Genomic DNA, 16309 nt, shown 5'->3' on the forward strand with positions numbered 1-16309 from the left:
TTTTTTTTTTTTTTTTGGTACTGGGGATTGAACTTGGGTCCTTGTGCTTGCAAGGCAGGCCACCGAACTGCTGAGCTAAATCCCCGGGCCAGGAGAAAATTTTTAAATAAAATAAATAAAAAGATCCAAATTGGAAAGGAATGAACAAAACTATTCTTATTCACAGATAATATTATCCTTTTTTTTCTTTTACAGTACAGGGGATTGAATCTAGGGCCTTCATACTGTTCTACATCCCAGGTCCTGTTTTAATTTGAGACCAAGTCTTGCTAAATTGCTAAATTGCCCAGGCTGCGTTTAAACTTCCTGCCTCTTCCTGCCTCAGCCTCCCACAGTGCTGGGGTGACTGAATAGCCAAATACCACTATTCTTGGGTAACATTACCTTATATATAGAAAATCCTAAGAAATACACAAAATGTTATTAGAACTAACAAATTTAGCATAATTTCAAGATAAAATAGAACATTACAGAAATCAATTGTATGTACTTCTGTACATTAGCAATAAACAATATAAAATTGAAGTTAAGAAAATAAGTACATTTAAAATAGCATCAAAAGAAATAAAATGCATAGGAACACATTTAACAAAAGGGATGGAAGACTGTACTCTGAAAACTGCAAAAACACTATTGAAAGAAGTTAAAGAAGACCTAACAAGAGTTCACAGTCGTAGAAAACAAAGTTCAAATGGCAATTTTCTCAAAAATGATAGGTAGATTCATTGCAATCTCCAGCAAAATCTCAGTGGAGATCATTTGCAAAAGTTGATAGGATAATCCTCAAATTTATATGGAAATCTGAGATACCAAGAATAATCCCAACAATCTTGCAAAGGAACTAAACTGGAAGATTCACACTACTTGCTTTTAATTAATTATTGAGACAGGGTCTCATTATGTAGTTCAGGCTGTCCTTGTACTCACTATGTACCCAAGGCTGGCGTCAAACTCATGCCGATACTCCTGCCTCAGTCTCTCGAGTACTGAGATTACACGTATACACCACCATGCATGACTATTTGCTTTTTAAATTTATTGCAAAGTGGTAATAATTCAGATGATTTGGCACTGATATAAGAATAAATATATAGATAGAGCAATGGATTTGAAAATCCAGAAATAAACTTATTTTTAATGACAAGGGCACCAAGACAACTCAGTGATAGAAAAAAGATTTCAACAAATGCTTCTAGGATTATTGGATATCTGCATGCAGAAAAAGGCATTTGGATCCCTACATTACACTACTGTGTACAAAAATTAACTGAAAATGGATCAAAGGCCTAAGCATAATAGCTAAAACTATGAAATTCTTAGAAGAAATAACACAAGTAAATCTTTGTTTATATACAAACTTTTTTGTAGATATGATGTCAAAGCACAAATGACAAAAGAAAAAACACAAATTTGACTTCATCAAAATGAAAACCTGTGCTTCAAAGGAAATCTACAAGAAATTAAAAATAGGGATGAAGGACTAGGGGTATGACTCAGTGGCCCTGGGTTTGATTCCCAGAGTCAGCAACCCGCTCCCCTAAAACCTCCCACATAATGGGTAAAATTTCAGCAAGTCATATTATTTGAATGTTTGATACAGGATCATTTATTTGATCCAGAATATAAAACTATCTCCTTTAATGCAAAAGCAAAATGAAAAGGGCAATAAAATATGGGCAAAAGATTTAGACCAATAGACATTTCCCCAAAGTGTATTAAAATAAGCATATCAGAGAATACTCAACATTATTAGTCATTAAGGAAATGGAGGTCAAACCCACATCCACTTACCACTTTCAACCCACTAGGATGTCTCATTTTTTCAGAGGAAGGAAAACAGTAAGTATTGGCAGTGAAACCACAACTCTCACACAGCACTGATGGGATTATGAAATAGAGTAGTCATTTTGCAAAACAGTTTAGCAGTTCCTGAAACTATTAAATTTAGAGTGGGCTGTGGATTTAGAAGCTCAGTGGTTCCGCTGCCTGTCTCGCAAGCACAAGGACTCAAGTTCGATCCCTGGTACCAACAAAAGAAAAGAAAAGAAAAGAAAAATATTAAAGTTTTCAGAAATCTACTCCTATATATATATATACACACACATACATACACTCAAGAGAATTAAAAACACATTCACAGAAAAATCTGGCCATTGGTATTCACAGAAATATTAATCATAACAGTTGAAAATTGGAAGCAACTGAAATATCTATTAATTGATGAATGAATAAAAATGTGGTATATAACAAAATACTATTTGATAACACTAAGGAAGGAAGCATTGCTACATCATGGATGAACCTTGAGTAAATTATGCTAGGAAGCCATTCATAGGGTACCTATGGCACGATTTTGTTTATATGAGATGTCCAGAGTGAACAAATTCATTACCCTGAAAGTAGATCACCAGATGCTAAGGGTAGAGTAGAATAGGCTGTGACTGCTTATAGGCATGAGGTTTCCTTTTGTAAAGATGATGAAAGTGTTCTGAAATTAGTAGTGACAGTTGCACAACTCTGTGACTATACTAATTTATATTCTACTAACATATATATATATACTTAAAAATGGTTAATTTTGTATTGTGTGAATTACATCTCAATTGCTGTTATCTAGCAGGGTGATAATTTGGATACAGCCTCTCCTGAGGGATATGGGTAACAGATTGAGTTTTAAAGTATTAGATGCTAAGGAAAGCAAATATAAAATCGATTCTTCAGAGGTGATCAGAGATTACTAAGGAAAGAAAGCAAAAAGCAAGATGCCACTCAGATGTCTTTTGTTTCCTCTGCAAGGCGAGGATTCAGCCTTCCCTTCCTCCTGTTTAGTAGTGTAAGCATGGACAAACTGGCCTGTGAAATACATTATTTACAAGGTGACTCTTCAACCTATCGACACACACCCTAATCTTTTCATTTCCATGCTATTCTATATACATATAATCCCAAGACCTTGGAAAACAGACCTTTTTCTTATTCTAAATGATATGTTAACAAGTATTCTGGAAGTTTTAAAGTTATTTTGAGAAATATAGCTCTAGACAATGTAAAAGGTGCTCAAAAAACATTAGGAAGACTCGGAGAAGAAAAAGCAGGAGGTGGATGTCCTCTGGGAAACCAGAAAGTTGCTGCCTTACTTCTCCCTACAGAATGATCATAGATCTTAAAATCGGAGAAAGAACCTGCACTTCCTGAAATGCTGTGTGGGGAAGAACAGATTCTGCCCCTTTCTGCCTTCTAAACCTCATACAGGCTCTTCTCTCTGATGGAGTCTCACCTGGATTCTGAGAAGCATGGCTCCCAAGCATCTACCCCTGTAATGTGACAACACACAAGAGTGCTGGGATGATACTGAGCAATAGCTAGTAAAATGCACCTTCAGAAATCAAAGCACTGTCAAAATGCCCTTTATTTCTTTAGCAGTGAAGTACGAAAGGCCTTTTTAGTATATGTGCTGCCAAAGTGAGCACAAGAAAGGCATTTTTAAATTCAAGGTAAACATACTGGGAAGGAATAGGGAAACCAGGGTCCTCAGCCCTGTCTTCTCCACTTTATGGTTTTTAAATCTGTATACAAGACACATAAAATAACACTAGGACTGCTGTGCTATTTTCTTACATTAATAAAGCTATCTCTTGTAAATTAATCTTTGTGTGACTGCTTTAGATTTTAGTTGTTGAGCTTTGTTCTACAAAATAGGGAGTATACTAGTGTGTTTTGACCTATTTTTGCTTTTGCCTCTCTTAAGTTTTTGGCTGGATAATATTAATATAAACCCAAAGCAGATTTGTATTAATTTCTCTTTGATGTTATAAGATGTTGCCATAAGTTTAGTGCTTTCAACACAGACTTATTCTCCTAACATTCTGGAGGCCAGAAGTCAAGTCAAGGTGGACTAAGGCTGTTCTTGTTGAAGGCAGTGGTGTGGTGAGGGACAAGGTAGAACCCACTTCAGGTCTTCTCCAGCTTCGAGAGGCTGCTCCATTCCTTTACTTGATGCCTCCTTCACTTCACTCCAGCTCTGGCTTCTGTCATCACAGATCATCCTTTTCTGTTGCCAAATCTCCCTCTGCCTCTCTTACAAGGACACTTGTGATTCCCTTTAAAGCCCACCTGGATAACCCAGAGTGACCTCTCTATTGGAAGATTCTTAATTTCATCATATCTGTAAAATTCCTTCTGTCATTTAAGGAAACTTTAATGGGCTAGGAATTGGGTCCTGGATATTTGTAGGGGTCATTGTTCAGCTTACTGTATATGTGAAAAACACAGGACACTGTGTTCCTTTCAAAGAAACTCTTAGTCCTGTTTTGTGACAGCGCTTTCCTGCCCAAAATATAAGTTACCAGGCTTATCCTGGTTACCAACTTTAGATCTGAATTGTTACAGAGAGGGAACTCTGACAACTATTGCCTTTTCTGAGATGATCCCTCATGATATGGTCCTAAGAGATTCAACTTTCCAACCTGAAAGCCCAGTGGTCCATAATGTTTTTAATGAGCCCGCCTTTCCACTGGAAGGTATGCATGTAGCAGCAGCATTCATGGTAATTTTGATCATACTTCATAAAGACACGAAAGAGAGCTTCCAGAACTGCTTCAGAAAGTGGCAAAGATGACAAAATATATTGGAAGTGAGAGGGAGTATTTTGAGGTGCACTAGTATAACATTTCCTTTACTGTAATAAATGATTTATTTTATAAAAAAACATTTCATAACAAGGTAATAGATTAACAATAGTTAATACACTATCATTAACTTCATAGCAGTTATTCAGGGTATAAGACATTGACAGGAAAGATTCTCTCTTACAAAGAAGAAACAAACACATTAGCATACAGTTTTCAGTGTACTAAGAGAAACAGTATAAATGAAAAAGATTAGCATATGTATAAAAATATTTTTGAAATAATGGAATAGGTAATTTGGGAAACCATCTGAAAATATCTCCTCTATTTTTCAATCACCCCCTGTATCTTACTACTGGAAATGGACTAAAGTAACTTACTAACCTTAGGTAAAAATGCTTATTTTCTAGGGTAGTGAAGTTGTTACATAGTTGTTTTTCTCAGCAAGTTTTATTTCTGCTCCTATCTGGAATAGCATAGCCAAAGATTTAATTTACATCAACACTTTACAAAGCTGAGTAAATGACAGTGTCACGAAACACTTGAAAGGAAGATTTGTTTACCATTCATTGGGAATAATTGAGGTGACAAAAATCTCATATCAATCGTTCTTCCCTAAAGCTTGGAATGAAGTAAAAATATATTAGCATATCCTTTTCAGTTCTATCTTCATGAGTTCCCTTTTTCTCCCAATTTTTCTTTTTTAATGTCGTTGTAGCCAAGTTCAGGCAATGCCAACCCTGGCAGCTCTTGGAGAAGAACAGGCATCCTACTGAATTCTCGGTGTTTGGTTGTAATACTGGGTTACAGTTGGATAAATTGCTGCCACCTAACATTACCCTATGTGATACAAAAATCTCCATTCTGTTCTGCACATTATCCCAAGCTGAAGGCATAGAAGGGTCACTTAGGTGCTAAAGCAGTTTTTAAGAGCCAAGAAGAAAAGAATTCAGTTTGAAATTATGAAGAGAATTTCCTGTGTTCTATGTAGTAGTCAGATGCTGAAGAATGATTCCTTATTTACACAGGAAGTTTCTAACAATAGAACTTGATTCTGTTATTCTTTCTTATTTATTCTAAGAGATTGTGAAATTCAAAAAGAAAAGAGCAGAACTGCAAAAAAGCAGGATGTCTTGAATATGCTATTAATATAACGATTAACCATTAGAACAGGACATCCCTATGTCAGGGCTCTATGTTTAAAGTCTGTTTACAAAAGAAAGCATCAATCAATACATATGAATCCATTTATAATGTCTCAGCACTGTTGCTGACTCCAGAGTGAGCCGGAGTGAGACAGTGAAGCCTGACAGCTAATTTAAAGCCAAGGTCTTCACTGTCCAGAGATTTATCAGAGAGTCAAGCAGCCAGTATCTTTTATGACTTGCATCTTCTCCTTTTTCAGAGGCAGTAAATGGAAAAGACAGGAAAAGGAGGTTCCATCCACTGCAGCTGTGTAAAATCACATAAACAACACCATGGCCTGGGCTTTCATTATAACACCTCCTTCTTAGCTAATCACTGCCAGCATTAAACTACAGAGTCAGGAGGCCCCACTCAATACCAATTCATTCATCTTAGGTCACAGTTTGTCAGAAAACCGGTAGTGAAAGGCCAAACCTTTATCCACTAAGCCTTTTATTTGTGACTAAACAAAAGTCTTGACAAGTAGTATAATTTGCATCAAGCAGGGCTACACCAAAGGCCAATTCATAGTTTTTTTAAAATAAAGATTTGCTCTAGTGTCTAGCCTACTTGACAGGACTTATAATTTTGCATATCAGAAAAACCCAGAAGCTTATAGATTATTTTCTACTCAGTTCAAGCTTTGCATCTTTTACTATCAACCCTCCAAGCAAGTAATAACATGAGGTTTTTTTTTTTTTTGAAAAATAGGAATATTTGTCTTCATTACTGTGATGGAGAGGCAAAAATTTTGGTGTGGTTCTTTTTATAATGTGTTGATTGGACAGATTTACTATCCTAAGCCTTTGAAATCCATTCTTATGCACAGGCGGTCAGACCAAAATGTGCTTTTAAGATATGCAGAAATGTAATTGCCTTAGGTACTTTCTGGGATAAAAAGGTATATGAAACTACTAACTTTCCAGGGGGTTTAATTTTCTTGTTCTTACCATGTAACTGCTATTCAAATAGTTTATTTAGGAAAAAAAAATCAAATGTACTACAGCCTAGTATGTATGGTTGGCAGTTTGATACAGATTTTTGAACTGATTTTCTGATTATGAAGTAAGATTGAAGTGAAAAGTTTTAAATCAACATCTCTTAAACTCATGTGGGTAGAATGATGGTATCAATCCACAAGAATCAATTTCCTCTGATCCGGTTGGCATGGGTTCTAGGACGTAAAGGAAATGCTTTTGGTGAAAGTGCTTGTTACTTTGAGTGAAGAGCTATCAAAACCCAACTATGGCATGAGCAGAACAGTGACTGAAATATTCACTGGATAAGCCTGACACTAGAAAAAGAAAGGGCTAGCAAATGAAGATATAGCAGTACAGATTAACCGTTCAAAAACAGAAACAATAAAACTCATGAAAAATGAAAAACAAAACTAAACAAATTAATTATGCCAGAGCATGGAGTAGGTATCTCCTCACTATACTGTTTATCTATGTCTCATTAGGACATCATTTTAGAGATAACCCCATATCACAGATGATTAACTTTTTCTCTTTTTTTGGCTCTGAGGATGGAATCCAAGGCCTTGTGCAGGCTAGGTACACACTCTAGGCCTGAGCTAACTCCCCACCTAGCGTACAGTAACGTCAAATTACTAGGCGGTGTTAAATATCCACTTGCTGTTAAGAGAATTGAAGCACAGGTGCTCTGCCTTGGAGACCCCTGAACTTTCTGCTAAACATTGGCCCTCCTGCTAGCAGGATTGTCAGGTGGGGAAGACTAGGCCTCTGTTGAGCTCACCCTTGCCATCAACAATGGCCGACATTTGTATACAGCACTCCCCAAGTTTCTGAAAACCACTCTATTCATTGTTAATCACCCAACCAAGAGGTTTCCTTCACTTTGTGGGCAGTGTTGGTAGAACTTACATGTGTGAGCATACAACACAGCGAACAAACGATGCACTCCGGGGTTGCTCCCATCTGCTCCTAGTCTTTCCGTTCATCTTATGGAGATTAGAAGGATGAATAAAGGCCCCAGAAGGTCTTGTACAGTAGGAATTGCTAACTGAAGTGAGTGAATGTGGAAATGTGGTCCCCAGAGGTCCTTAGGGTGTGAGAGCCCTGAGACTGGCGGGGACTGGGGCATTGCTGTGGCGTTGTCAGTACAAACATCACACAGCAGTTCCTGCAGCTCTTAGCTCCTGCCTGTCCTCTTTGAGGGCTCAGTTAAGGTGACCTTTTGATGAAGACAGATTCTACAACTGCCAAATGGTTGCTCATAAGGCATCTGTTTTACAGATGCATTTTGTATCTGTGTTTTTTGTTTTTTTTTTTTTAACCAAGACTGAAACAGATGAGGGTGTCATCTGGTAAGATTTCCAAAGTGCCTGGTTCTGTGCTGGATACCAGGAGAGGGATCAGTATTGAATAGGACAGAGTCTCTCACTTCAGGCAAATGAAGGGGCAGTTGAGAAGGGACTGGATGTTTTACAGGATATGTACAATACTAAATAGTGCACAGTGTAGAGCAGAGGTAGAAGAGGGGTGTGAGGAATTAGGAGTGGGAGTTAGGAAACGCTTTCACAGAAAGTAGTTTATAGAACAAAAAGGGATTGCTAAGTAGAGGAGACTGCAAGTTCAAAGACAGGCCAGAGGATGTGCAGCAGCAAAGCCAAATGGCAGGGATACAGAGTCAGAGAAAGGGCAGAAAGCCCAGACAGACAGCAGATGCAGGTCATGAACAGAGTCTTGGGCCTTGGAGTTCAGACATCAGCTTCAGGGCCACTGAGAGCCACTGAAGAACTTTTGCAGGGAGACACCATGATCAGACTTGTCTTTGGGAAGCATCATACAGGTTTCAGAGTGACTAAGCCAGAAGAATGGAGACCAGTTACACCGTAGTGACAGCTTTTCTTTAAGCACACAGATAGATTAAAAAGGCACTAGAACTCTTCAGTGATTCCTAAGTTCAATGGTGGTGTTGCTGTTATATTAATTCGTATACAGTAAGTGCCTAAAATGACTGACCTAGACCTTTAACTGAATGCCCCAGGGAAAAAAGATGATTGGGTGGAGAGGTGTGCGTAGAAGTGTTCTCAGCATCACCACCTGCAGGAGAGAAAAGGGAGTGGGACTTGGCAGAAGGAGAAGTCGAGTTGTGGTGCGGGCACACCAGCAGCCTCAGCTTGCCCATGAGGTGCTCAGGAATCTGGATGGCCAGTTACTAAATATGGTCTGCTAGGGAGGGGAGAGCCTCCTGGGCTCTGGGTAATTCCTGAAGTGGGACTCCACTGACTGCATCTGCAGGGTCTGCGGGGGGCAGGTCTGTGAATGCTCAGGCTACGTAGTCCAGGAAGTGGTGAGGCATGCGCTGCTACTAAGCACGGTGGCCTGGTACAGTCAGCTCCTACCCCAAACTTCCTGTTACCCTGTTTCATTTACTGCAGAGCAAGGCAAACACAAATGGTGCCATTTGTCTCCTGCCTGTGGAGTGTGTGCTCCAGAGGCCTTTCCTATCCTGTTTACTGCTGTGTTCCTTGGCACCAAGAACAGTTGGTGGGCACATAATAAGATGCTCAACCAATAGTTAACAAATGAATAAATAAAAATTGAATTTAAGAGAATAGGTATTAGGAAAATTTGAATTTTTCCTAATAAGAAATCCTGAAGGAATTTTTTATCTTTTGTTTTTGACACTGGTGAGAACCAACTCCAGGAATAGTTTGCATCTCCTCCTTTTTTACAGGGTTCAGTCACCCACAGAGAACTTCTGGAGACTATTTCTTGATCACAGAAGACCGATATGTCTCTGGCAAGAGCTTAGCTCTAAGAGCCCACATTAAGTTTATTGTGGAAAAAAATCCAGTTATCCTAGAGGAACATAAATTATCTATTAAAGAGACTTCTGGAATTTTAACATAAAAATGATGCATGGAATTTGTATGGAACCGACAAGCCTCTCCTCTATAATCAGCTAACCCATTTTATTTCAAGTGGAAACAAACTGAAAAATGGAGTAATTTTCCCAGGCACTTTGCACAGCTTGAAGATTCAAATTATTCTGGTAACAACACGGCCGTACTTGGCTTTAATTTGAACTTGAGCTCTTAGACGCGAATTTAGACTCTAGCCTTACGACAACTGCAGCCATCAGACAGGCCTGTGGATGGCTGGGTGGGGGGACAGAGCCCTCTTTACCCTTCCTTTAGCCCCCACCTGCTGCCTTCCTGTCAGCGTACCTCATACAGTGATCCACGTCTTTATTCTAGCAGAGTGGAAGAATTTCTGGAAGGTATTCACTGAAGTCCTCATCACTAGCCAGGAACGAGTGGATGTATAACTTCACTCTTACTCACACTTAGATGTTTTGATTCTTTCAGTAGAGCACTGGGTCCTTTGATTCAATTAAGAGAGCCAGAGAACAAATGGGAAAGCATCAGGTAGTTAGGAGAAGCGCTCCCTCAGCTTCAAGCAACACAACCAAGAGAGTAAAGAACCAGTTTCGGTAAAGAATCTGAGCAGATGTGAATGGAGGTTTAGCTTTGCCTCAGGAAGTCCTATTTAATGATCAGAAGAGCCTAAGTAGAAATGGGTGTCTGGGATGTGGTGAATGCCCAGATGCCGTAGGTTTTCAAAGAGAGCACGGGCAGCCCTTGTGAAAGGGGGGGTCTTAGAAGCAATTCAACAAAGAGAACAACATGATCTTTCAGGGTCTTCCCAGCTTTGGGGTTGTGGCTCTCCACAATTTTGTGTTATCAGCTACTTTGTTGCTGTCAATTCTGTATTGTAAAAATCTTAATCGTTACTCTCTTTAAATCCAACCTTTCCTTTGGTCTTCCCTATCTGGCCAGTCACTTGCATCTGAGAATTCGGAGTTATTCATACACCAATCTTTTCCTTCTATGTACGCTTTTTAAAAACTAAAATATTATAGTCTTTCACTGTGTCTTCATTTTTTTTTTTGATCAAAGTTCCACATATACATAGTTTAAAAACCAAATGGTTTTACAAGGCTATTTGTGGAAACGGAAGCCTCCTCCTCCATCTCCATTTCTTCTGTTTTGGGCGTTTATGTTAAGTTTTTTCATAGCTTCATTTGGTGATTATCACCATATTTCTGAAGAGCGGGTTCATAGTTCTAGTTATTGATTTTTTTTTAAGATTTAGGTATGATTTATTGACTTCTAATAAGAGAGAATTTTTCTCCTCTTTTACTTCACCTATTTCCTTACTCATCTTTTCCCTGATTATATTATAACTTGGATTAAAGCATTTTTCAGTCATGTTATTAAGAGCAGTCACAGTAAAGGGGCACACAGTATGCACCTTCCCCTCCTATTTTTACTGTTTTGGATTTAATTATTATGATTAAGGTGCTTTTTCTTTGTGTGTGCATTTTGTCTTCTCTTCCAACTTTTATTTTCCTAGATTTAATCATTACAAGTATTTTTGTTAGTATGTGCATTTTCTTTGTTTTCCATAAACATACATATCATCAATTCAACCCGAAACTCATCTACATTTCTCCAGGTCTCTTGTCAGTTTTTATTTAGTTGCATCAGGTAATTTATCAATTTCATCATGTTAAAGAAATATTCTCTTGTGGTAAAGGGGAGAATAGGGAAAACCAGGAGGGGTGAGGAACTAAGGGATATTTAAGGACTTAGAGGAAGGACAGAGTGGCAGAGAGCAATGCTCCCCCTCACGACCCTATAAAAGATCTCAGATCCTGCACAGGAGTGGCCAGTCTGGTCTAAGTGCCAGGATGGTCCCTCTGAGATTGGTTCTGAGATAAACCTGTCCTGTGAGCTCATATCTTTGTGATTTTTTTCCTGACAGGGGCTGTATCAAGCAAGGCTTTGTCCACTTTACAGAATTTGGGGCTTTACCATATCACTAAGGAAAGTCTCTGGAGTGGCTTGACTGGGAGAACACATGATGAGATTTATAGTTGTGCGGGTCACTCCAGCTGCAGTGTGTGCGATACATGAGCAGATACAACTCACACACATGGGACATGGTGGTGGCTTGATCTCAGATGATAGTCATGGGTAATGAGAAGGATATTGGAGAAATATCTAGGAGGTAAAATTGATAGGGCTGGAGAGAATGACTGTGGCTGGTGAAGGCGAAGGAAGAGTCAGGGAAGATTATTAAGCATCTGGCTTGTTCAACTGGGTGAACCTTGGTACTATTCACTGGCATGAGAACAAGTTTTGAGGGAGGCAGTTTGAGACAGGGTCTCAATATATACTCTGGGCTGCTCTTAAACTCATGATGCTCCTCTTACCTCAGCCTCCCGAGTCCTGGGCATCCTGGTGTGTGCCACCATACCCACGTCTACTTTTAGAACACTGCAGAGTAAGACCAGACAAAGGAGCTGTTCTGTATGGGTTCCTCTGCTGCTGTCCAGCTTGGAGAGGGAAAGCCATGCTTTAGTCATCTCTGTGTTTACAGCCACCTTCTCCTGGGAGCGTCCAGCCCCAGTTCATAGCAGTGGAGAAAAGAGATCGTGCTGGACCCAGATTTGGGAATATGGAATGTGACTGAGAGTTGGAAATTTTTTTTTTCATTGTGTTAATGGGATAATTTTTTTGTGCTTCCGTGTTCTTCTAAAACATTTTTTCAAGTTGCATGAAAACCAAATGAGACAGAAAATGTAAAAATATTTTGGGAGAGAAATAGATCTCTCAAAAGGAGTTCATTTTCTTATCATTTGGCTTGTTTCTTTGCCCTCTTTTAAAATTCCTTCCATTTCTCTTATATGACAAAAGGAGATCTACATAAGGTGTGTTAACAAAGGACCTAATCACTGACAAATAATGAGGTAGATTTGTTCTTGCTGCACATATATTCCTTGGGTTCTGCTGGGCCACTTCCAGATGTAACTCCATATTGCGGTGTGTCTGTGGAAATGCCTCCCTTAATTGTTTTAGTGCTCAGTATTTGTGTTCATGAAACACAAGTAAGTACAAGGAATTACTTGATAATTGTCAAGATTAACTAGTACTTGAAGACGGATTCATTAAGAAGGCCCTGGTAAACTTCAGTAAAACAAATACCACAGGGCATTCTGGAATATGAACCAAAGGTCTTTTCACTTGAAGATATCAGATACTCTAAGAGCTCTGAAATAGTGGACTTCATCACCTCACTAATATGAAGAAGTATAAAATACTTACTGGTGCTTTCTTAGATGATTAAAAGGGGCCTTTATTCCTTCATTCTGTGGGGCAGATTAACTATGGAATATATCAAAAATGAGGAGCAGTCATTTACATGTTGATCTTTCTATTGGCTCGTATTACAACTCCACTAGCAAGGAGAAATATATCCTAATCTATCTGAATGATTTAAAGTTTAATTTCACCTCTGGAATGAATGTGAGCTGTATCTAATGAAACTCTAGGAACAGATGTACAGAATGAAAAGGCCAAATAATTTGGAATCGAATTTGTCAAGTAACATTTCACAAAAATGATATATTTTCTTTTTTCATTCTTCATCATACTCATAATTCAAAACAGAATCTAAATGTCAGATTCTGTGTCCTGATCCCTGTCTTCTCTGCTTGACAGAATTAGGCTCTCTTACCTGGGCTCAGAGAGCCCCTTTCCCTTTCCTCTAAAATAGGACTTAGAACATGATACATGTTATTACAAGATATTGAAAATTTTGGATTTCCTGGAGGGAAATTATTTTCTATTACTCATCTTTGAATCCTCTGTGCCTATCAGAGTGCTTGGCCCCTAGCAAGAGCTTGGGATGTTTGTTGAATGAATAGTGCAAATCCCTCCCAATCATATGAATGTGTTTCCTGCTGAAGTATTTCATGTTCAAATGCTAGTTTTTATAATAACTAAACTCCAAAATTTCAGAGGCTTAACAAAATGAAATTTTATGATTTATTCATACAGCAGCCATGTGTTTCGTACTGGTCAGCAGGGTGGTGGCTTTTATAGTCTTGTACTCTTTCTTATAGCTCTTCGTTTCTCTAGAGTCTAGATTAGAGTTCTAAATACCTATTGGGCTACATGTTTTGGTGTAGAGATTCCTGGGCATACTGTTATGTAATGCCTTATGTACTGCCTTTGGCAAGTCATTACCTCTTATTAATTTATCTACCTAATATTTATTCCAGAGCCTACGATATACAAGACAGTACCTCCTATATATATAAGGACTTAGAATATAATAGCAAACAAATTCCCTACCCCTACATTTTATTAGAGGTAGACAACATATAATGAGGTCAATAAATGAAATTGTATAGTATGTTAGAAATTGAAAAGTGCTATGGAAAAATGAAAGGCACAGAAAGCTAAAGGAGATCAGGAAGATGTCACAGGGTTTACCGCAAACTTATCTCGCCAGCATTTGAAGGAGGACTGCTTCAAAGTCCGAAGGGACTGAATGTTGCAAAATCATTGCCATCATATCCCAAGGTGCAAATGAGTGCATAGTGCACACACTCAAACAGCTTGCCATCTTGTCACTCTCCAGAATGACCTCACTGCCCTCTCTAAACCCACTGGCCTTATCTTTCCCCATCCTGTCTCCGCCTGACTGCTTTTTTCCCTCCACCCCCACTTTGGAGTTGTTGGTTATTCCATGCCTTTCATCGGAAACGCCTCACTTTAATCTCAATTTTTAACTAAGATTTGACTTAAAAACCACTTATTTGAGGGACTCTGTGACTAGCCCTATCTATCCTCATATTTTCTGCTATTTATCATTTCAGTCCTTTCTGTAAACAAGTACAGTCATGTGTTGCTTAAGGTTTGTGATATGTTCTGAGAAATGTGGACATCACAGAGCGTGCTTACAAAGACCAGGATGGCTATGACATCATACAGGCAGACGATTCTGATGGAACCATTGTCAATATGTGGTCCATTGTTGACGGAAATGTAGTCATAACTGCAAATGGCCTTACATAAGCTGATATGTGGCTTTTTAGCTGGTGTGGCTGCCACGTTACTCAGTTTTAAACATCACTCGGACCATAGTGATGTCCTACCTCTTTACTGCTTCAGGTCTAAAACACACTGGTCCTCTGCAGGCTCTTGACCTCTGTTTTCCCACAGGCAACATGCTGGTCTCTTGGACTTGGGTGATTCTGAACTCGTTTCTTCCCTGTGTTTTAGTTTGGTGCACTCTACTTACCCAGACCTACAGATTCTGCTTATTCTTTAAGGCCTGTGTCTTATTTATCCAACATTGAAGACATTTTAGGTTTATAAATTTGCTCTTCAAACTCAGGAGCCAATGGGCTGCTTGTCCTCTTTTTCTCACTTATTTCCCCTTGATATTCTGTGCACACACACACACACACACACACACTTAATTATATATTGCTGTGCAGTGTTTATTAGTACTTCAGCTGTTGAATTTTCTTCCCGATTAATATTTAAGTTTCTTAAATTACAGTGTTTCTACATTTCCCACAAAAGCTACCATCCTGGGCGGGGACTTGGCTCAGTGGTTCCACTGCCTGCCTCACAAATGCAAGGACCCGACTTCGATCCCCAATACCGGAAAAAAAAAAAAAAAAAGCTACCATCCCCTAAATGGTCTCAGGATTTTATCTCTATGCTTATATGGACAAGGACAAACCAAACATTGACATACAGTAAATACCTACTAGATGCAAAAATTGTATCGCTGTGATAGTTAACTATCTCAACTTGAGTAAGAAATGCCCGACTAAACGGATCAGCATGGGTTTTAGGGGTGGCTGAAGGGATTTCCTGAAGATAGAAGCCCCACCTTGGGTGTGAGAGACCAACAGATAGGCTTGTAACCTAAATGGGATAAAAGGGAAACAAAACAGGACGGCTCAGTTATGTTTCTTTGGAAAAGCTCCAGTCTTCACCTTTACCTTGGATGTCATCGCCTGGCTTCTAGCGCATACCCTTCGGCCTCACATAGAAAACCCTTCAGCCTCCTGACCCAGATTTGCACAGGACACTGCAGTGAACTCCAGGCCTTCGGTGTTGCTGGATCCTTTGGATCTGCAGCATGTAGACAGCCCTCCTGTACTTCTTCACACTTGGCTCTGTGGGTGGCCATTGTAAGCTGAGCTTCTAAATCCATATATAAATATATAAAAAATTAAATCTGTCTCTCAAATGAGTACTGACTGATACAACAATAGAAATGAATTCAACAATAATAGCATGCATAGTCAACAAAATATATAAGGATTAATAAAGCTTATTAATGGTGCTGCTGCCTGTTTCGCAAGTGCAGGGTCCTGAGTTCATTCCTGGTACCAAAGAAAAAAAGCTTATTAATAAACCTTAATAGTAATATTAGTGAAGATGGAGAGGGTGGGAAATGGGAGAATAAAAGAAGTAAAATTCGAGAGCTAAAGAAAAGATGAGGAGAGAAAAGTGAGATAAAGGACCTTGTTAAGGAGTAAAATACAATTAATAAAATTAGATAAGAGTCTCAGAATAGAATATATAAGGAAAAAAAGAAAAAAAAAAGCAGAACAAAGCAGAATAACCCCCCCCACCAAAAAAAAAAAAAAAA

The sequence above is a fragment of the Fukomys damarensis genome, unplaced genomic scaffold (assembly GCF_012274545.1).
Source record: "Fukomys damarensis isolate Sample0158 unplaced genomic scaffold, DMR_v1.0_HiC HiC_scaffold_2, whole genome shotgun sequence".
Lineage (NCBI taxonomy): Eukaryota > Metazoa > Chordata > Mammalia > Rodentia > Bathyergidae > Fukomys > Fukomys damarensis.